This window comes from Aedes aegypti, chromosome 3 (assembly GCF_002204515.2).
Source record: "Aedes aegypti strain LVP_AGWG chromosome 3, AaegL5.0 Primary Assembly, whole genome shotgun sequence".
Taxonomy (NCBI): domain Eukaryota; kingdom Metazoa; phylum Arthropoda; class Insecta; order Diptera; family Culicidae; genus Aedes; species Aedes aegypti.
The window spans coordinates 336,612,671-336,636,211 of record NC_035109.1 but is presented as its reverse complement, the minus strand read 5'-3'; the positions used below and the strand labels follow the sequence as shown (position 1 = coordinate 336,636,211).

At 35.2% G+C, this 23,541-nt stretch overlaps 1 protein-coding gene across 4 annotated transcripts in view; it reads right to left on the bottom strand.

Moving 5' to 3' along the window:
• The window catches only part of LOC5571211, a 579,023-nt gene that overhangs the window by 96,820 nt on the left and 458,662 nt on the right, over nt 1-23,541 (bottom strand). The window contains exon 2 of one of the 4 annotated variants that reach the window (XM_021853040.1): nt 22,442-22,546. The exons of the other annotated variants lie outside the window; for them this stretch is intronic. The gene's annotated coding sequence lies outside the window, so the exon portion shown is untranslated. The remainder of the gene's footprint in view (nt 1-22,441; nt 22,547-23,541) is intronic. 4 annotated transcript variants of the gene reach the window in all.

Here is a 23,541-nt window from a genome sequence, read left to right as displayed (position 1 = left end):
GCACACTCCTTTTGAGGAAGATAATATTGCATGTAAAACTTCAGGTGCTAGCAGATGCTGACCAAAATCACAATGTTCTAGCAGCACTGCCGCATTGAGAATCAGGTGAGATGCAAGTTTTAGCTAGTTTGTAAAATAGTAAGGAAATTAGAATCGACAGGATCAGTGGGTTTGTTTGATCTTATGATCTTAGACATGAGAACTTTTGACCCATTCAACCGATTTTCAATCTTGAGTTGAGACCTTAAGCTTTCATTCCATAAAAAAAGATTGGAAATCGGTTGAGCTGTTCAAAAGTTATGATTTTTTTTAAACATTTCAAATCTAATGCGCTGAGATCTACAGTGTATGCCGATGAAAAATGACTGATTTTTTATTTTCAAAAAAATATATCTCAAAAACTAAAAAACATACATCGCTGAAAATTTGACAGTTTACGTAAAATTTTCTGAACTTTTAAGAAAAAATGAGAGCAGCAATAGCTCCTTTGGTCCCGAGGCCTTCAAATCACGAAAAAACGGAAACACTTGAGTTTTTTCATGTAAAAAACACAATTTTTGTGTAATTTTATATTTTTCCAGAAAAGTCAAAATCTTAAGCCTTCATTTCGATTGAAAATCGGTCAAACGGTTCAAAAGTTATAATTTTTTTAAAAATAAAAATTTTGCAAAATCGCGATTTTTCTGGTCACCCTATTTCGGAAATGGTCGGATTCGATTTCGATTCGATTTCGATTCGATTTCGATTCGATTTCGATTCGATTTCGATTCGATTTCGATTCGATTTCGATTCGATTTCGATTCGATTTCGATTCGATTTCGATTCGATTTCGATTCGATTTCGATTCGATTTCGATTCGATTTCGATTCGATTTCGATTCGATTCGATTTCGATTCGATTTCGATTTCGATTCGATTTCGATTTCGATTCGATTTCGATTCGATTTCGATTCGATTTCGATTCGATTTCGATTCGATTTCGATTCGATTTCGATTCGATTTCGATTCGATTTCGATTCGATTTCGATTCGATTTCGATTCGATTTCGATTCGATTTCGATTCGATTTCGATTCGATTTCGATTCGATTTCGATTCGATTTCGATTCGATTTCGATTCGATTTCGATTCGATTTCGATTCGATTTCGATTCGATTTCGATTCGATTTCGATTCGATTTCGATTCGATTTCGATTCGATTTCGATTCGATTTCGATTCGATTTCGATTCGATTTCGATTCGATTTCGATTCGATTTCGATTCGATTTCGATTCGATTTCGATTCGATTTCGATTCGATTTCGATTCGATTTCGATTCGATTTCGATTCGATTTCGATTCGATTTCGATTCGATTTCGATTCGATTTCGATTCGATTTCGATTCGATTTCGATTCGATTTCGATTCGATTTCGATTCGATTTCGATTCGATTTCGATTCGATTTCGATTCGATTTCGATTCGATTTCGATTCGATTTCGATTCGATTTCGATTCGATTTCGATTCGATTTCGATTCGATTTCGATTCGATTTCGATTCGATTTCGATTCGATTTCGATTCGATTTCGATTCGATTTCGATTCGATTTCGATTCGATTTCGATTCGATTTCGATTCGATTTCGATTCGATTTCGATTCGATTCGATTTCGATTCGATTTCGATTCGATTTCGATTCGATTTCGATTCGATTTCGATTCGATTTCGATTCGATTTCGATTCGATTTCGATTCGATTTCGATTCGATTTCGATTCGATTTCGATTCGATTTCGATTCGATTTCGATTCGATTTCGATTCGATTTCGATTCGATTTCGATTCGATTTCGATTCGATTTCGATTCGATTTCGATTCGATTTCGATTCGATTTCGATTCGATTTCGATTCGATTTCGATTCGATTTCGATTCGATTTCGATTCGATTTCGATTCGATTTCGATTCGATTTCGATTCGATTTCGATTCGATTTCGATTCGATTTCGATTCGATTTCGATTCGATTTCGATTCGATTTCGATTCGATTTCGATTCGATTTCGATTCGATTTCGATTCGATTTCGATTCGATTTCGATTCGATTTCGATTCGATTTCGATTCGATTTCGATTCGATTTCGATTCGATTTCGATTCGATTTCGATTCGATTTCGATTCGATTTCGATTCGATTTCGATTCGATTTCGATTCGATTTCGATTCGATTTCGATTCGATTTCGATTCGATTTCGATTCGATTTCGATTCGATTTCGATTCGATTTCGATTCGATTTCGATTCGATTTCGATTCGATTTCGATTCGATTTCGATTCGATTTCGATTCGATTTCGATTCGATTTCGATTCGATTTCGATTCGATTTCGATTCGATTTCGATTCGATTTCGATTCGATTTCGATTCGATTTCGATTCGATTTCGATTCGATTTCGATTCGATTTCGATTCGATTTCGATTCGATTTCGATTCGATTTCGATTCGATTTCGATTCGATTTCGATTCGATTTCGATTCGATTTCGATTCGATTTCGATTCGATTTCGATTCGATTTCGATTGGAAATCCAAATTTAAATTTAGGGCGTGTGCCTGTTTAAAATTAGTATAAAACGAGCTCACCAGAATAGTTTTTTAATTCGTTATTGATTTCGTGTCATTTTTTTTTCATTAGGTTGTAAATAGAGTAAGAAAACTTAATTTAGCAACAATTTAAATTTCATAATTCATGCTTCTGTGCATTTCGGTGTAGTTCATTTCAGCTCTTCACGTCTACCATTTTCAGCGCTGGAGAGTTTTTGTTTTCCCACGCCTTACCCACATCGATGTGCTGCGTGTGCGTCGTGTATGGTGTGTGCTTTCAATCGAATCGATCTCCGGAATCGAAACTGCAGCCGAAACGTGGTGTGGTAATTAATTCCTATCCGAGCGAGCTACACACAGGCAGCATCCTTTGCCATTGCACCGTCGCACAGTGGTTCCATTTGTTCTACGAAGTGTTCATAAATTATCTTACATGTCAAAATTCTTGAAATTGTTCTCATTGATATAATTTCAAAAATTTTGATTTTGGGTTTATAAAAATAATGATTGTTATTTTAAATATTATAGACTAAAGTGAGGCCTAAGCTCGACTGGGGCTATAGTTTATTTTCAAGATTTTTAACTCAATTCAGACAAAAATGCTCTAAATTCTATAATAATTCCAATGCAATTCTAGTGAATTCTTTCACCCCAAATTTCATAGAAATTGATTGATGTTTGGGAAAGTAATAGCGATTTTTTGTTTTTTCATGTTAAACTTGTAGTTTTCGGTCAAATGTTCATTGCACGGAACATTTTTTTTATCATTATACAGGTTTTAAACCACCGAGTTCATTCGCTTCTTATTAAACAAAATGAAAATAAAATATTGTTACATTTTCTCATGTTTTGACCTTAGATTGTTCAAGCATTTCAATAGTATGCTTGGAGATTATTAGTTTCCGCATAAAGATTAGGGAATCAATTATGGCACATAGTTAGCAAAAGTTTTAATCCTATATGAACTAACAAAAAAAACTTATAAATTGCCTAAAACATGGCCCTGCTGCAAATATCAAAAAAGGACATTAAACAATTTATTGTAATTGATCCATTAAAAATCCAGACAACTTTTTTCTAGATTTTTGCCGTATGGGCGGTATCACTGTGCGTTGCACCGCTGAGTGTGTTGTATGAGGGGGTCCCTATAGGGGCGAGGGATGGTCCTTGATTGCGAACCACTCAGCGCCGGGTTTGACTGTGGTCAGTCGAAAAATATTAATCGGAATCCAAGTGCATTTTAATGGGCAGTGCAACGGCAGTAGGTGGAAATGGAGATTGCGGTACGCATTCTGATTGGGATGCTTTGCATACCGCGAGTGCAACAGCAGTTGATTGCAGCAGTTGCACTGACTGTCAACCGTTGCGTTGTGCAATGGATTTCCTCATGCGTGATAGTTACAACAATCGAATCACGGTGGATGCATGCAATTAAGGTCCCGGTTCGAAGCGTGAAGAATGTGTCAGCTGCTGAGATTATGGGGGTAATCGATTGAGAATCGTATCGGAAGCTCAAATTGACTGTGAAGTTGAGTCAATTACTCCTTTTGTTAACTGCATTAGGCCTTACTTTAGCTAAAAATGCTTCAGTATTTCAAATTCAATAAGAAATTATGGAACATCCAAATCTTCATTATCGAATACTTTTCAAATAATCATAGCACACTCCTTTTGAGGAAGATAATATTGCATGTAAAACTTCAGGTGCTAGCAGATGCTGACCAAAATCACAATGTTCTAGCAGCACTGCCGCATTGAGAATCAGGTGAGATGCAAGTTTTAGCTAGTTTGTAAAATAGTAAGGAAATTAGAATCGACAGGATCAGTGGGTTTGTTTGATCTTATGATCTTAGACATGAGAACTTTTGACCCATTCAACCGATTTTCAATCTTGAGTTGAGACCTTAAGCTTTCATTCCATAAAAAAAGATTGGAAATCGGTTGAGCTGTTCAAAAGTTATGATTTTTTTTAAACATTTCAAATCTAATGCGCTGAGATCTACAGTGTATGCCGATGAAAAATGACTGATTTTTTATTTTCAAAAAAATATATCTCAAAAACTAAAAAACATACATCGCTGAAAATTTGACAGTTTACGTAAAATTTTCTGAACTTTTAAGAAAAAATGAGAGCAGCAATAGCTCCTTTGGTCCCGAGGCCTTCAAATCACGAAAAAACGGAAACACTTGAGTTTTTTCATGTAAAAAACACAATTTTTGTGTAATTTTATATTTTTCCAGAAAAGTCAAAATCTTAAGCCTTCATTTCGATTGAAAATCGGTCAAACGGTTCAAAAGTTATAATTTTTTTAAAAATAAAAATTTTGCAAAATCGCGATTTTTCTGGTCACCCTATTTCGGAAATGGTCACCCCAATCAAAAAATCCAAAAATACGTGTAACCTTATTTCAGATAAGGAACAAAATAGCAAATTTGCACGGAATTCGGAGACCCACTAGATCGGTTTTTCATGGAATGGCTGAATTTCTAGTTTCGTACATATTGAAGCCTATATTGGAACTAACCAGTTTTCTTATGTTCGAAATACATATTTTCCCGGTACAGTCAAACCTCTTTTTACGCTCGAAATTTCAATTTACGCTACCTCTTCTAGCGCTCGAAATTCCAACTTACACTCCCTCGTTTTACGCTCCAAAAATTCAAACTTACATTCATGCCTGATGACGACCTACTAGAACCTATGTAAAGCCTGTCCACGTTAAATTTCGGACACCCAAATAATGGCAGCAAAAAAAAGTTACTCATAGTTCAACAAAAACAATTGTTTATTTCAGAATAAAAGAGTTATATCTACAAAATAAACAGTTGACAAGGATGTTAATCCTTCTTTCTGTAAAATTCTCGAACTTTCTGTGGTACACCCGCCATCCGTGTCCGAAATTTATCGTGGACAGGCTTTAATATGGGTATTTCTGGAACGGGATGATGGATGAGGAGATCCCCGAGATCGATCGCCATCTTGGATTCCAATATGGCGACTTCCAGTTTGTGATAATCACTTTCGCGGATTTCGCGATTTTCGCGGATTTGTAGCGGATTTGGCCAGCCAAGCGCGAAAATCGCGGGTGAATAAAATTCTGTCGCGAAAATCGCGGATTTCCCAAATCATGCAAGAAAAACTGCAGTTATATACATACAGTCGTGATTTCATAATTAGAAAATTTCTATTTAAAACAAAAAAAAATCATGTCTCTTTTTGAGAGGACTAAAGTTCAGTTAGTATAGTCACTGATATCGAAAATGTTGTTCAGTGAAATATAAAAAAAAACAGTAACATTTTATTTGTAAACCATTCTCATTTTATTTGAAGTCATACTTCTCGAGGGTCGCTAGGCAATCAAGAGATCTTTCTTCTCTAAATTCTTAATGACACTAATCTATTTTTTTTATTTGTGTTTACGGCGATCGGTAGGTTTTTGGTTAAATAGGTTAAACTTGAAATAGAAAATTTTCATTTCTTTCTCGTTAAAAATCTTTGAAAATGGCGTCCATTTCGCTTGGTTTTTCAAATATCTGAAATCAGACATGAATGAATATAATATGTCAAGACATTAAACCATATAGGAATTTGTGCGGATAATATGCGGACACTCTGGCTGAGTTTTGGCGCTGCAGTCATAGTTGGTTACCCTATGAAATCTTATCATCAATAGAAAAGCTTAAAACAATATATAGCTCCGCAGTCAAATTAGGAGTTTTGTCAGTGAAGAGCATTTTAAATCTAGAAGATAAAAATTACTTGAAGTTAATAGAAAGCAACACTGAAAATTGTATGTATAATTAATGCAATAGTGGATGTAAATATAACTAAATAAACCCTTTTGCAGTTTAAGCTGATCACCATAAAACCGTTTTACGATCTGCTTTGAAAACCTGTACAACGATTGAATCACCACCACAACACACCAGTTAAAAAGTTAGCATCTGTTGAAATCGCCAAATATATAAATTTGTAACTCTGGGAGAATTTTTTTTTTACTGAAACGTTTCTTTAACAGGCTCAAGCGGGTGGAAGAAATTGTTGAACGCCGATGAGTGAAGAAAAATTTAAACACACTTAGAAAAAATCATTGAAGTTTATGTCATATATGCCCAACATATTGAAGCAAGTAAAATTAGCTAAACTTAAGTCACAAATGACGTAACTTTCCGTCATAATGGACTAAAGATTATTCGAATCACAAAAATTTTTTAGTCACGTTGGATGTAATTTTACAAGAATAATGTATTTTTAATTTCTAATGCCATCAAACTTACGTTACGTACGTAATATTAGTTTCTTCTTAGTGTGCAGTACTATGACAAATTTAATGATAATAAAATTGAAGATATATAGAGTTCTCTGTCAAAATTTCATGCGTTTGGTTCAAAGGAAACAATTTTTTAGCATGTTAAAGTTGAACATTATGAAAACATATGAAAACATATGAAAATCGGCTTTCACTACTATTATTCTAAACACAACTGTATGTACCAGTGTTGAAACTGAACGTGTTCAGTTTGCGTTCCAGTTCAATTTTTTGAAGGAGAGATCAAGTAGGCTTGAACATTGGATCAGTTCAAAAATTTGAACTCAGAAGAGCTGAAAAGTGAACGCGAAAGCAAAATTGTTTCATGGCGGATTAAAAACAAATTTCAAAGCAGAAAGATTTTCTGAAGCTGTGAGGGACATTGAAGGTTCCATACATTGTGCGTGATATGGACTCAACATAGTTTAAAGAAGTGTTTTTTTTTTTGGTTTTGTGCTTCAAAGTGCATTTTAAGGTGAACGGGCATGTATAGTCCAATGTACTGCCAATGACTAATGAATATTACTGAAAAAAATGTATTGCTGTTTGCATTTGAGATGCAAATGTTGAGTGGGGGCCCAGATAGCCGTAGCGGTAAACGCGCAGCTATTCAGCATGACCAAGCTGAGGGTCGTGGGTTCGAATCTCACCGGTCGAGGATCTTTTCGGGTTGGAAATTTTCTCGACTTCCCAGGGCATAGAGTATCTTCGTACCTGCCACACGATATACACATGCAAAAATGGTCATTGGCATAGTATGCTCTCAGTTAATAACTGTGGAAGTGCTCATAAGAACACTAAGCTGAGAAGCAGGCTCTGTCCCAGTGGGGACGTAACGCCAGAAAGAAGAAGAAGAATGTTGAGTAAACGTCCTCCAAATGCGGTAACACAAAGTAATCAAAGGATACATAGCAACGATTACATAAATCACCGCCGCCAAAATTAAATTTTGAGTACTTACTTTTGCGTTTGAACAACCCTCTTAAACTCTTTGAAAAATGGCTGCAATATAATGAATTCACTACAGACAAAACTTCAAGTTATTTGTAGTTCGTCATTTAAATCATTCAGCCTAATCGGACTAACAGAAGTTGAGATACATAGCTCTAAACTTGGGAATTTTTAGTGGAAAAACAACATTTGGTTACTAACTTTTGTCACTAACTGTGCACAATAATCCATAAATAATGATGACTTATTAAAACATTCGTGGTCCTTAGCCGTTGCTACTTATCAGTTTTTAACTTCATCAATATTTTGATGTATACTAAAAATCTGGGTGCTCATATAGAGTAAGGTGGGGTAAAAGTTCGACCTTAGTGGTATAATCAAAGTTTCCAGGAAAACAAAAGCAGTTAAAACAAAACAAATACCATACAGTGAACCTTCAACATATTGGCTATAATTTTGCTGAACAAACTTGTGTCCAAATATTTACCTATTTTTAGTTATAACAGTTTCAAAATTTATTGTCTTATTCGAAATTTTGCTCCACCGGTGGGGCAAGAGTTCGAATCTAGTGTGGGGCAAAAGTTCGCTCGCTAAAACACAAAATATCGATCCTTTTATGACAGGCATAAACAGGCATAAGCATAAACTTTACACCAGCCGTAAACTTAAGTTTGCCGAAAAATACACACTAAAATTTCATCAAAAAATTGCCCCAAACCGGGTTGATTGTAATACAGTGCATTACCGATTTTGGCAACAAGGCGTAATTTTTATGTTGCCAAATTGGGGATGTTGCCAAATTCGGGAATTTTTAAATGATTATGATTTTTATCATTTTTATCTCTAAAAGTATCAAAAAATGCATGGCAACTTTAACGAATAATGTAAACAATGTCTGGGAGCCTTCTTCAGTTCAGCTTTTGACCCAAAAATATAGACATCATGATTATATGTACCATCTGGAAAGCATACTTGCTGTACACAGTATAAGCGTGGTATTACTTTAAATGGCCATTTGTGAGTGTTATAGAGTGCAAATGTGCAACTTTATAGCAAAACCATATTAAAAGTATCAGATTTAGAATATCTTTCAAGTGGGATTTCCTGAACAGAGAGTGCAATTTTGGTTACCACACGGCTTATGTAGTGAACAAGGTTCTAAATAAAAAAGAAGTAGAAGTTCTTATACATTACTATGCTAAAATCAATGTTATCACAGTTTTAATGTAAGCTCAGGACTGAATAGAAAACGAGTAGATAAAAAATATCGATCAAATATGTACAGTAAGGCCCGTAAAAAAACTACAAGCATTTTTGGATCATGTAACTTTTTCAATGCTTTTAATCGAGACCACCATGCACCCGAAAATAACGTCAATGGCGAGATCTCATCAAACATTAAGGTCGTTTACTGAAATTCGGGAAATACTTTGTTGAGAGTAGCAAATGCATAATCAGCAAAATGGAAGAAATTTCTTGAAAAAAAATATGTTAAAGAAGTATTTTGTGCTGGAATTGTTGAAGCAACTTGAGGAGTAATTTTCGAATCAAATGTTGGTGAAAATTGTTGTTTCTTTTCTCACAAGAATACCGTGAGATTTTTTAACGATTTTTTGAAGAAACTGCATGCGAAATATTTTTGGCACACATGAATTTTTTTTCTTTGCAATAATCATTACTTCTTTTGTCTTCTTGCAGAATAATGTGTGAAATTTAACGTTTATATTTGATAACAGTAAAAAAAAGATTTTTTTTTTATTTGTAGAAATGCTTACAACTATCTATGGTAAAACATTCGATATTTTTCGCGACGTTTGTTTTGCTTCCATGGTCAGCTGTCAAATGATTTCTCTACACTCATGCGTCACCTCTTGCACACAGCACGAACGGTAGAATGAATATCAAAAAACACAAAAATTGTGGAATGAATGTCGCCTCACACTATGACATTTTCATGAATCACAAATTTTGCATAAAATTCAGAAATGTCCGACCAGAAACAACAAGAATAGTCTACTCTTGCTTGTAGTGTCGATTTTGACACATCTATATAAATAAAAACGGAGTGGTGTTTATAATGTAACATAATGGCTTGAAAACTGATGAAAAAGTTTGGGAAGTCTCCGGAATAATTGCGAAAACGGTAGAAAACATAACAATAACGGGGCCTTTCTTAGCCGAGTGGTTAGAGTCCGCGGCTACATACAGTACATGACAGTAGCAATAATTTATACACTAGGACAGGACGTGACAGCTCAACTAAGACTGCCCCGTTGTTTTTCAGTCGATAACCTTGACGATGCAGAAGCCAGTGCTACCAGTATCCTTTTTAAGCAAATCTTCTGAACAAATTCAAATATCAAGGCTCATCATTTGATAGTTTTTTGCACGCTTCATTCATGCAATGCAATAGAGGATGCTAGATTTTAAAAAAATCAGGTTTATTTTCAAAAACGGCGATATTTTTAGAGGGAATTGAAACAAATTCAATAAATTTTCCTCTCAATGAAGTTTTTTGTATTTATTTTAGCATTATAGGAGCACATGCGGTAAACTGAACATCTAATTTCAAAAGATTTAAAACAAAAAGAGCTCATGCAAAATGTTTAAACTTTTGGTGAAAACGCTAATTTCTGAACTAGCAACACGGCCTGGCTAGCAACAAAACGCCCTGTTGCAATTCAACTTAACGATGTGAAAGTAGGCTTTTTCCAAAACGACCAATGAGAAGTGGTATTTTTTGACAGGTAATTGGTTTCGTTTTTGTACTTTGACCTGTCACGTCTTGTCTTAGTTTATACAGCTTGCCTGCTCTATAAGCATTTACGTTAAACAATAACTTTCTTACGAGTTCTACTCATAAGGATGTTACACATTACGTTTTCAAGCTCACAATGCTCACCACTATTTTTATTTTGACTAATTTTCACTTTGTTTTAACTCAAAACACTGGGTTTCAGTGCTTGATAAGCAATTGAAAATATTTTTCAATGTGTTGCCAAAATCAGGAAGAAAATGTTGCCAAAAACGGGTGTTGCTAAAATCGGGGGTAGACAAAAGCGGGTGTTGCCAAAATCGGGAAGGCACTGTATACTCAAAAATAGCTGTTTTTCGCAAAACTAAGTGGAAATGTAAAATTTTTGTGACATTTTTCGCACGATCAGACAAATTTAACTAAATTTGAAGATAATATGTGGATTTTAGGCAATTTGAAAATTTTTCCGTGATTTTATACATGGGTCGAACTTTTGCCCCGCTGATTCGAACTTTTGCCCCACTATGGGCCAAAAATTGTTTTCAAGCATTTATGCAAAATCTAATACACTTCAAAGCAACCTTATGATAGGCCTAGAAACGCCCTTACATAAAATATTGAAAAAGATTTTATCTTCAATTGGCTCCATGCAACGAAAGATTGACCAAAAATTACAATATTCACGTCGAAAAACAACAAATAGCCATAACTTTTCCAAATCTCAGTCGATTTTTATGATATTTGGAGTGAAAGTCTCTTACTTTATAGCATTCGAACCACAATGACATTTATAAGAATTGTTTTGAATTGAGCTAGAACTCTTAAAAAGAAACTCTTACCCCACTCAAACTTTTGCCCCACTTTACTCTAATTGTGGAAAGCAATATATGTATTGAAAACTTATTAACTTGCTTCTAGTCGACTTCATAGATCCTCAGAAGAAGACTCGATTCTGAATTGAAACGTTAAATCCTCTCAAGACTTCATTGCCGAATATTGTAGCTCTAAAGATCTTCTGTACTTAGTTCTCCTTGAATCTTTTGCTAAAATTTAGGGCGCAGCATCGTTGCTTCGCTATCGAAATAGTCTTGATTACCCCGCGTATAAAGCGCCATTTGTCGGTTGACCGCCTCCCTCACTGTATTTCATTCGAGCAAAACAAAACTGAGAGCCCATTTAGAGTGGTGCTGCTGTGTTGTACGGATCTTGGCTCCACCGACAAACACATCAACGACAACGAATGATTACCCGACCAGTGAAGTAGCACAGTGTTGTACTAGATTTTGTTACTTAGTGAGCATTTTTTTTCTAACAAAATATTTTATAATTCCGGATAGTTAAAATTACAACAATTTCAACAAATGTTCCAAAACTCAAACTTAATTTAAACAAAATATGCTATATTTTAAATAAAATTGTATATTTTGTATAAAATTTGTATAAAATTTGTATAAAATTTGTATAAATTTTTGTATATTTGTATAAATATTTGTATAAAATTTGTATAAAATTGTAAGTTTGTTAGAGTTCACTATGTTTATAACTAAAGTAAAACAAAATTTGTTCATTTCTTTGTATGAAATGAAATAGCTGACGTGTAAGCCACATTGGAAAACTTTTTCGCTCAAATAATGGATATATATTATTAAAACTGTTATATAAAAACTGGATAGAAATTTCAACCTTAACACTTTTGGCCATGTTTCATGTTCAGTAAGTTAGCAAAAACGACACAGGGATTTTATTTTTAACATTGGGAATATTCATATCTAACATTTCAGTACACCGAAAACAGAATTTACCCAACATTTGAGTCTAAACCTAAGGGTGTGTCAAAGTCTCAGAAAATCGGAAAAAATGTTTTTTGGACTTAAACAAATGAAGAGCATTGAAAAATTGAGTAAAAAAGTGTTTCTGGCCCAAACGGTCGGAACAACGATTAGGACAGGGCTTTAGGACCCTATTAGGTTTCGGTAGGTTTGATAAATTCTGGTATGATTGGTATTTTTATTCTGTTCCAATTCAATCCCTCAACTCAGAATGCTTCTAGCAAAACTGAAACATTTTTTTTTTATTTGTAACCAACTTTGATATACTTGAGACTCAATGTTGTTCTAATCCACGAATCAGGTAAGCTTCACCCAACCAACCAAGTAAACGGAAAAACGAGACAGGAAGGCTGACACGAATGTTGTTGCCATTATTGATTGTTGGTCCGTGTGAAGACTGGGGCTCCAAAGCCCCCGAACGAAAGAGTGATGTTGTAAGTAGCACATCATTATCTTTGGGAGCACGGAAGGGCGACCACGACCACGATGTTGGGAGCGGATGAAGCAATGATTGCTTGCTTGATTTACTAGAAGAGGTGGCTGAGCTAGACCCGACTAGCTGGGATAAAGTGCAGCTCAGCTCAGGAAGAGAGCTTGGCTCGTCGGCATCTATCTTGGCATCACCATCGTGATTGGGTTACGTTGCACTGTGCAACTGTGCAGCAGAGCAGGGCAGGGCATCTCCGGCCAATGCTGATCACTATCGACGACACCAAGATGAAGACAACAACGCTCGAAAGGCGATGTGCGGTTTTTTTTTCCTTATTTCATTAAAACCGAGATATGCAGCCTCGTAAAAAAGCTTGCGCGGGTTCGATCTATCAAATCAAAAGGCTGGCTGCTGTTCATCACCACCGTTATGGTGGGAAATTCGGAATGGAGAGGATTGGGTGTGGAAATTCGATATTGAGTGCCATTTGGGAGGAATAACGAAAGTTATCCGAAACGGCTGTAAGTTTTAGATTTCCACGGAAGTTTTAAGTAGTCGATCATTTTTAAGGAATTCCGTGAAGGTTTGATAAAACGTCAACCAACGAAAGAAGCCAAAAAATGACTGAAAACTCGACACAGTGAAAAATTAATGTCAATGTATTATAAGCCATTCACAGCACAAACTCACTCAAAATGATAATTCCGGTCAACCCTGACACGAGATTAAAAACCGGAAAGCCTCATCACCACTTGAAATTTACTTCTTTATAACGCTCAAGCTTCGTAAACTGGAACGATTCCATCCATCGAGCAAACCTAACCTCAAACAACGATGTCTGCGTTACTTCGTAAATACCCCTGGCAAACGGCCCAACTTCGAAAAACCTCGTCCATCTCAAAGAAACTAGGGTAATTTGAACCGCACCCCCAAAAAAAACGATCATTTACAAACGCAAACTAAACTGTTGATCATCAACCAGTCAGTCAGCCAGTCACCAGTCGAGCATTCACTCCTCGCTTAATCTCCGGCCATACTAAAACAGCCTACACCGATTTTTCGCGAGCGCCAACCGAACGTTGATTTGCTTCCTCTGACATAGTTTCTCCGCTATTCAAGATGACGGCGCAATCATTCTACCCAACGAGTCCATTTATTTGAAGTTTAGGTCACACCGACCGACGACCGATCTCTGACAACCGAACGACCTTTTGACTATAGTCGCTATAGCGTCGGTTCAAATTTCATCGGGAGATCCCTTTTGGTGCGCGATCGTCGTCACTCGATTTGATCGAAATCCATCAACGAACGACCTCGGCCGACTCCCCGAATGTGATGAAATGACGGTCGGGCCGAACCGATTCAGATAATGTCGGTTTTCCTAAGAATGACAATAATTCACTGTGACATGGGTGCTTTATTCGAGAGATTTGCACAGTGGTAAGAGCAGTTCAAATAATGGGGCAAAATGATTATTTCGAATCTTTTCTAATGATTCGTGATAAATTGAAGTCTGCTGCTCGAATTTGTGAAGCAAAGATGCTACTTCAAGGATTCAAAAAAGTGTTTCATATGTCTATGAAAGGGTCATGAAACGACAGTACATGGTGTCTAATTGTTATGACAAACTTATGTAGAATTAGACAAGAAAGTGCTTCAGTTTCAATTTCGTTGTATATAATTTAAGATTATATTCGCAACATCCATTGATTTTCATACAGTTGTTACAAGTAAAATTATTACTCGATATCGACTAATGAACATGAAACCATACCAGGAGCAAAATTTCATAACTCATGATTTCATGAACGCCCATCGAAACAGTTTTCAAAAGGATTTCAATTTCATGACTCGATATTTCCATGAGTCGATGGTTTCTTCAATATCGACTCAAGGAAGTCTCACTGTATATCTTGTACTTCCATTTTATTATTATTCAGAGTTAAACTCAACAAAAAAAATCAAAACCCGTGAAGATTTCCAAAACATGATACATAGAGATGTTTTTGAAGAATTGTATTGATTTATAATTATACAACGATATTAGCTCCGCAATGCCTCATGACGTTTGAGCAAGTAAACAATTAGTTATGGTAAAATTCCAAAAGATTCAATGATTGTAAGCCACTGAAAACAATGAAAAATAATTTTCGGTTTTGAAACAAAATGCAATTTTAATAAAACCCGACTAAGGGTACATAATAAAATTATATCAGCATATGTTATTATGTTATAAGTTTTTTTCGATCATAGGTTGTTACAAACATGATGCAGGATGTTGTTAAAATAACTAAAATTATAACAAAAAGTGTATGAATAGTAACATAAACATAACAAAATGTGTTTTAATTCTATCAAAAACATATCAAACCAAGTTATAATGTTTAATACAAAGTATCAAAATTATAATACTGTTCGATATACGATAATATTGTACATTATTGAAATGCATAACTATTTATTTTGTTATAAAGTTGTTAAAAATGAACAAAAAAATATCTTAAAGGGAAATAAAACACATTATGTTATATTTCTGTTTTATTATGTTCTATGGATGACGGAGCCTAACAAAATTATATCATAATATGATATGCAAATCATATTCTGATAAAATTTTATTATATTTCTGTTACAAGCCTCTAGTCGGGAATCAACAGTTTTGGCGTTTACGTCTTCAAAACGGCCTAACTCAAGATTGCATGTAGCGATATTTTTTAAATAGTTCCAGAGGAGTGAAATTACTAAATAAACAAATTATTTTAAGACCAGTTCGATGTTTTTTTATATAATAATGGTCAATGAAGTACCGTGGAAACTACATGACTAGATGAACTGATTTATATTTCGTGCTAAGGCCACCATGACACCGGACTCTACCTAGCCTCCCACGCTCTCCCTCTCCTAGATCCGTTGCATTTGATACAAACCGTTTGACGAAAAACAAAAACACCAACTACCTAATCGAGGCGATGAGCAACGAAACGACGAAACGGCGAAACGGACGGCGGCACCCCGCCAATCACCAATTTACCCACGGTCCAATCAAGATGTTTTCGTTCGCTGTTAGTGTTTAGTCTTGCCTTAGCCTAGCCTTGCCGACAGTTTGCCTGCTCTCTGCTGTTTGCTCTGGTTTGAGGAAGGAAAAAAATTCGAAACTTCCTAGGGTGGAAGCACCGGTTTTGGGCTGCCTGAGAGATTTTATTTTAAATATATGGGAAGCACCGTATTGCAATTTCGAAAACTTATTCAAACAGTCGTAAGCTAGAAGAGTAAACAAACTTAATTCATCGATCTTACGTGTTTCGCAGATGAAATTTCACACGTTTCACTCTGAACAAAATCGATTTTTGCTATTATGACGTTTAATATTCGGGATCACAAAACGACGTAAGTAAGATTTTCAATTTTAGCGACCTAATCACAACTTTCACCGCTCTGTTATATGGAGAGACAAAGTGACGTAACCACGAATCAAAACTACAGTACTTGAGTGAATCTTATACTGGTACAAAAACGTCGTGGGTAATTGAACAAAACGGTGTATGATCGTATCATTAAGTTTTTAAGGGGAAAATTATGGAAAATCCCAACATTTGTGCGCATGCTGCTTGCATGTAAAACTTTACACGTAATACATGTGAAGAAAAAATATGTCAAACTACATTTTTTATTCTTAAATAGATTATTTACGTCGATTTGAAAAAGTAGTCTAGAAATGTAAAATGTTGATTTGCAATGCAAAACGGTTTATAATCCACTTTGGCAACAGTTGGCGATATGATCAAAAATTGTGCTTCTACCCTCCCTTGAAACGAGCAAGCGGTGCGCGGTGGGTAGAAGGAAAGGCGCTTCTAGCTCTACTAAGCGTCGTTGAAAAGAAGAGCATCATTCGATTCATCGTGAGCGCGCGCCCCTTCACTCGCAATCACGTTTGACGATCATCACAACGGCTAAACGAAACGCGCGATGAGTATCATTGATTTCGAAGGTGGGATGGGTGTCACCACTCATTGGAGCGCGATATAATTTGAGAGAGTTGATAGCTTTTATTAGATATTTTTGTAACAGTCCTACATTTCAAAGAACAAAATGAGTACGTAAGCGTAGAATTAAAAAAAAATATTAAAATTTCCACTAACATTTGAAATATGTGAATTCTTTCTTTGATCTATCGGTTTAAAAATCTGATCCCAGGAAAATTTCTTTTCAAATTCATGAGACGCTACCTTGTTAATTTTATAAGAACGTAGGTTTGGTTCGCCTTAATTGCTAAAAGCTACCACACTACAAACAAATGACTTTAGTGAATAATGTGATTGAAATTGCGACTACAAAATAAACAATAACACAACAATTTTAACTTTTCAAAAGGACCTTTTTAACATTGAGATACCCTCTTTGTTCACTTTCTTATCAATAACTAAGGCAAATTAACCTCTTCTATTGCGTTTTTGGTTTAAAACGCGATCGATAGTGAAAAACTTCTCGAAAGATTCAGTATTACACTGTTATAATCGAAAAAAGAGGCGAGCATCTATCATCATTACGTAAGTCCTTTTGAAAAGTTCAGCGAGAAATCTACAAACAATAGTCTTTTGAATTAAGTATACTGTCATAAATCCGAATATTTTTAACAGTTTTCTGTCCGTAACAAGCTTTAATTGCCGTATACGATTTTTTATTAGAAATCAGGTCACGGAATTTTGATAGGTATGAAGATAAAATTTTATATTTCAATTTTAAGGGGCATATATGAACTGGGCAAATGCTGCAATTTTATATCGAAAATTTCTGTCGACAGAGAAATTGTGGTAACTCAGAATCCATGAACTGAAAAAAACATTTCTCATGAAACTCTTTGAAGTTTCAAATGATGTTGAAATACGATGAAGATTTTAAACAGTCTTCAAGAGGAGTGAAATAATGAAAAACGCTCAGCATTTGAATGAATTTGTGGAGGAGTTCTGGGGGAAAATTATGACGGTAATCGCAGATTTTTTTGGCGGATTCCTTACAAGTTCGAGAACAAACCTAAGAATATTCTGATATAATTCTCAGTAGGTGCAATGTGGCGTAGTTTGCTACACGTTCACTTTATAAGCGGATGGTCATGAGTTTGATTCCCAGCCCCCTCAACAAAAAACTTCGTCAGTCAGCTCAAGAACAACAGGAACCCATCCGTTCAGCATCACGGCCGCCTGAAAACGGATTGACATGTGACCCTTCTCTGAGCGAACGCTCAACTACACTCGGATAACACGGCAATCGACGAAAACGGCTATGACAAATGGACCCCTCTTGAACTGAGAAAGCATCACTACGTGCCACACTGGGGCAGATCGCTGTTTTCGACGGCCAAAACCTCTAGTACTAGAGGTTTTGTGTTCTCGACAAAGTACTTTGGAATAATTTATACTACATTTTGACTCATTTAGATTTGATCTAGATAAGCGAAAACCGAATTTTTGACATTTCTTCCGAAGACTGTACTGCCGTGAATCGCAAGTCAGTCCCATCTGTAAAAAGTAGGCATTGAGAAAATGGGGTGTGAAGTTATCAAACTCGTTTTCCATACGAATATTCAAAAAATTCCAGAGGATTGGAACATGTTCAAATCTCAATGAAACTTTCACAATTTGCTTTTCACTACGATATCTTTCCGAGAAAAATATAAAAATGATCAGAAAACGGTTCATTTTTGTGTTACACGGTGCGGAAAAATGTAGTGGGACTGATATGCGGTTACTTTTCATAATGGGACAATTTGACTTGCTGTTTTTCCTACTTTTTCCGAACAAATCTTATTATCTCATTAAGGCAGCTGAAAGAGCATTGGAAGTTATGTTGAAAACTGAACTCAACTCAATTTTGACAAAAATGCAGATGGGACTGACTTGCGATTCACGGCAGTGTATGTCACTTTAGTGAAAACTGTCAAAAAATGGATTTTGACCATTTTTTCATACAAAAAATTAATAAAAAAAATTTTGTCATCCAGTCTTAAAAGCTTAACTATAACAAAGAAAATTTACATCATCTACTAGCAAAATTTTCAGATTTAATTATAAATTTAGTTAAAACAGTTTAAAAATAGTGTTTTACAAAATCCAGGATAACTTATCAAGCGGCAGATGGCGGCAGCTTATTTTTTGTATACGACTAGTCAAGAACATTAGTTTCATTGTCGCAAAGAAAGACAAGTGGGGCCACGTGGGGCTTTTTCGTTGTGACGGTTTAAAAATTTGATGAAAATATGTTAAAAAGTGCTTATATAAGATAAGCTATTCATTAGTTTATATTATTAAAATGTATTTCAGAAACATATTTCATGTTGACAGTATTTTGAAGAAGTCATCTTCAAACTGGTGTTCTAATAAGTGTTTAATCGGAATTCAAGAAAATTTGAACCATATGGGTACCCACCTATCTAACTATCCTTAGAGTTTTATTAGAGTGGTAGTATTGTGTTGAATAAAAGTCATATTGCAGTATGTAAATAAATAAAATACGTCTGGATTTTCAGAAGTTCATATTGTTTTTTTTTTCTAAGTCTGATTATTCTCTAAATATCAAAGCAGATTTTAAATCACATACTGTTATAACTGATATTTTTTTCGATCCCAAAATTATACTAGCAAAAAACCCCACTAAGCCCCACTTCGGTTTTTTCACGAAAATGAAACTTATGTTCTTGAAGAGAAAAAAAACTACTAATTGAACTTTAGCATTTCACTTTTTGCAACAAATAAAATACTAAAATCACTAGTAAGGCGAGCAAAGATCTTTATATTCTAATATGTTGCTTATCTTGACAGATAGGCCTATTTTGTCTGCGACTTACAGACTTCTTCAGTGTCGAATGCTCGACTGTTCTTGACTAGTCGCGGACAAAAACTAACTGCCGTCATCTGTCGGTTCATGAGTTATGCAGGATTTTGTAAAACAATATTTTCGGACTGTTTTCACTAAAAATATCAATAAATCTAAAAATTCTGCTTTACTAGCTTGTTATCAAATATTTTTTTACTGTTAAGCTTTAAAAATTCAATGACAAAACATTTCTATCCATTTTTTATGTGAAAAAATGGTCGGAATCTATTTTTTGACTGTTTTTACTAAAGTGTCACCCACGTCAGTGATAGAGTGTAAGTGTCTTCGGAAGAAATATCAAAAATGCCTCAATAAAACAACTTTGCAGAAGCAAGTTTTTTGCTAGGACGCTCCTATCAAAAGATAAAACTTATCTAGATCAATTTTCACTTATCTAGATTAAATCTGAATGAGTCAAAATGTAGTACAAATTATTCCAAAAAACGTTGTCCAAGACACCAAACCAGGATGCATATCCGAAGTACTAGAGGTTTTGGCCGTTGAAAACAGCGATCTGCACCAGTGTGCGTGCTCGTCGGCGAAAATTGGAGAACGCAAGGAGATAACGTAGCATCAGATCTAAAAAAAGATTAGGTCATAGAATAGTGTGTATTTAGGCCTTGCGCTCTAGTACACTAAGGTTTTTTACACGGTTCCCCGCGCCGTGCAAAAAAATTCCGCGCAAAACAAAACCGTGCTAATTCCGGAATTTGTGTAAAAATAAACCGTGTTTATTTTGGAATCCATGGAAAAAGTACCGTGTTAATTCTGAAATCCGTGTAAATGAGAGAAAAACCGTGTTAATTCCGAAATCCGTGTAAATAAGAAAAAAAAACGCGTGAATTCCGAATTCCGTGCAAAAAAGTACCGTGTAAATTCCGAAAGGCGTGTAAAAAGATCCGTGTAAAAATAAAGCGTGCAAAAAAAAAACCGTGTAAAAAAACCTTAGTGTACAACAGTTCAATCGACACTCTCTCTTGTGAGTCCAATGTCGAAATTAACTACAAATTAAAATATAAGTAAATTGACAATAAAAAAAATATTTTGGAGAGTCACGTGAAATTTCTGAAAAACGCAAAAGAATCCCGAAGCTTCTAATAAAGTAATAAAGATTCGATGAAAAATCGATTTGTAGTTTCAAAATCTAAAACAAAGAATATTTGGCTACACCATAGTTTCCTTAGCCGAGTGGTTACAGTCCACGGTTACAAAGCAAAGCCATGCTGAAGGTGTCTGGGTTCGAATCTCGGTCGGTCCAGGATCTTTTCGCAATGGAAATTTCCTTGACTTCCCTGGGCATAGAGTATCATCGTATCTGCCACACGATATACGAATGCGAAAATGGCAACTTCGGCAAAGAAAGATTTCAGTTAACAACTGTGGAAGTGCTTATAAAAACACTAAGCTGAGAACAGAACTTCTTCGGATCTTGTCAACTACTTCACAAAGCAAAAAGTTGGTTAAGTCAAAATGCAGGAAGCAAATATGTTGTGGTTCCTGAATCCCTAAACACGAGCCAATCATTATTATTTGATGAGTTTTTATATATACACCGAACAAACAGCGATTTTTTAACAACTGTGTTCATTTTATTTGGTTTGAATATCTGCTATGATTAAGAATGTCCATTGATATACCAAATAAAAAAGTTTCTATAATTCAAAATTAAAACATTTTATTTGACTGATAGAGTGTCGAAAACTCTTAAAAAATGATTGATAAAATGAATTATATTTGCAGTATTTCCCACGACTTTAAAGAGCTAATATTGGCTAAAATATTTCCCCAATAAATAAAAAGTACACTAAAGTCTTTTTTGCACGGTTTTTTTTTGCACGCTTTATTTTTACACGGCTTTTTTTACACGCCTTTCGGAATTAACACGGTACTTTTTTTGCACAAAATTCGGAAATAACACGGTTTTTTTACTTATTTACACGGATTTCGAAATTAACACGGCTTTTTTTCCTATTCACACGGATTTCAGAATTAACACGGTACTTTTTCCACGGATTCTAGAATTACCACGGTTTATTTTAACACAAATTCCAGAATTAGCACGGTTTTTTTTGCACGGAATTTTTTTGCACGGCACGGGGGACCGTGTAAAAAAAAACCTTAGTGTATATTCAAAATTTTCCAACAAATTCGAAAATTTTGGTTTGTCGAAAAAAATTTCAAAAAATATTTAAAGTATAAGTAGATGAATGAAAACCTATCGAAAAAATTTGTACCTTTTAAATAATATTCAAGTTGACTGTATTATTCTCCAGGAAGTTCCAAGGATTCAGAAATGTACAAAATAATACTCGAAGAAATTCCAACATGTTTCCAAAATCAAATTATGTTCAGTTTGCAAAACATTCTTCAAGAAGTTCTCGGTATTCATTAAGAAACTTTAATATTGTAGAATGAAAATTTGAATAATTTTCGGACATTCATTCTGATAGATAATCTATCTACTTTTGCTCTACTTTGATATATGTCATATGATTAGCAAACAATTGAACTCTAGAGAAACAGTCAACCACAACCTTGTGCTGCAGGACACTTATATCTTACTGTTTTTCTCTTGTGGGTCACGAAAAATGAACTAGATGGTAAGATGGGTTGTGCTTCCGAAAAGTTTGGGAATCTGTGCGTTACACTGTAGCCAAATATCAATATTTTTTCCTCAACTCTTTTAGCAAGGTTTTTGAATATTACTGCACGTCACTCAGTAGAGGTCGTTGACCTTTTTTCCGGACACATCGGGGGAACGACCACTTGCTCACAGATGTAAGAACTATGATTCAGATCATTACTTTACTCACTAGAAGCGTAGAAACTTGATTATTACCTGAAATGACATAAAAATAAACTTGTTAATATGAATTCATTCAATGTTTTCTGAAATATATAAATGTATTGATAACATTGAGAGGCAGTAGATTTTATTCTGAAATTATATAAAATGAAACTGATATTATAATGAAGTAAAAATAGAAATCCAGATGTACCCGCGGATACGATCCGGTAGGAAATAATTCCTACGAAAGAGATACGTTTCGCTTCACGATTTATTCCAGACTGATATGTACGACGTAATTGTGTCCTATTTAGACTCCACTCTTCCCTAATTACTTGCATGGAACTTTCTAGAAGTGTATTGTTGTATACAATAATTTGTTGAAAGGTAACTGTTATACAATTGATAGGTTGAATCTTCTGGAACTGACAATGCAAGAAACGTGAACAATAACAATGTTGCGCTCAGGAATGATCTTGATCAAAGTATCTCTCCCTTCCACATGGTGGCACATACGTTCACCAGTTTTTGTTTCAATTTCACTGTTTTCTTTATAATTCATGTATTTCGGGTGCATGGCGTTGCAAAGCGAAGAAAGTGCTTTTTCCACACACAGTACATATTTTCGGCATTCCTTCACCGACTTTTGTAGCTTATAACAACACTGAACCAAGCACTGAATATTCCATGTTTCGTCCACCAATGTTCTTGAAAAAAACATCTATCACTTAAATGTTTCTAACACCGCAATAAACGTATTTTTACATAAAAGACGCCCAAGTCGCAATACAAAGGTCCATTGACGCAGGAAAATTTTCAATTTACCGTGTATGTTGAAGTCAACAACCCCTAACAACCCCTTAGAAACGGTAGAGTCCATAACGCTGACCAGAGTAAACAAACCCGCCAGCTCGTCAGCTGTCACTTCCACTTTCCCCGCAGCTGACTTCACCTCGCACCCACCGACTGCTTAGATTACTGAACCTCACTTCAGGGAATCTTGATCTCGATGATGAGTGAATGTTTCAATTGAACAATAATAGGTT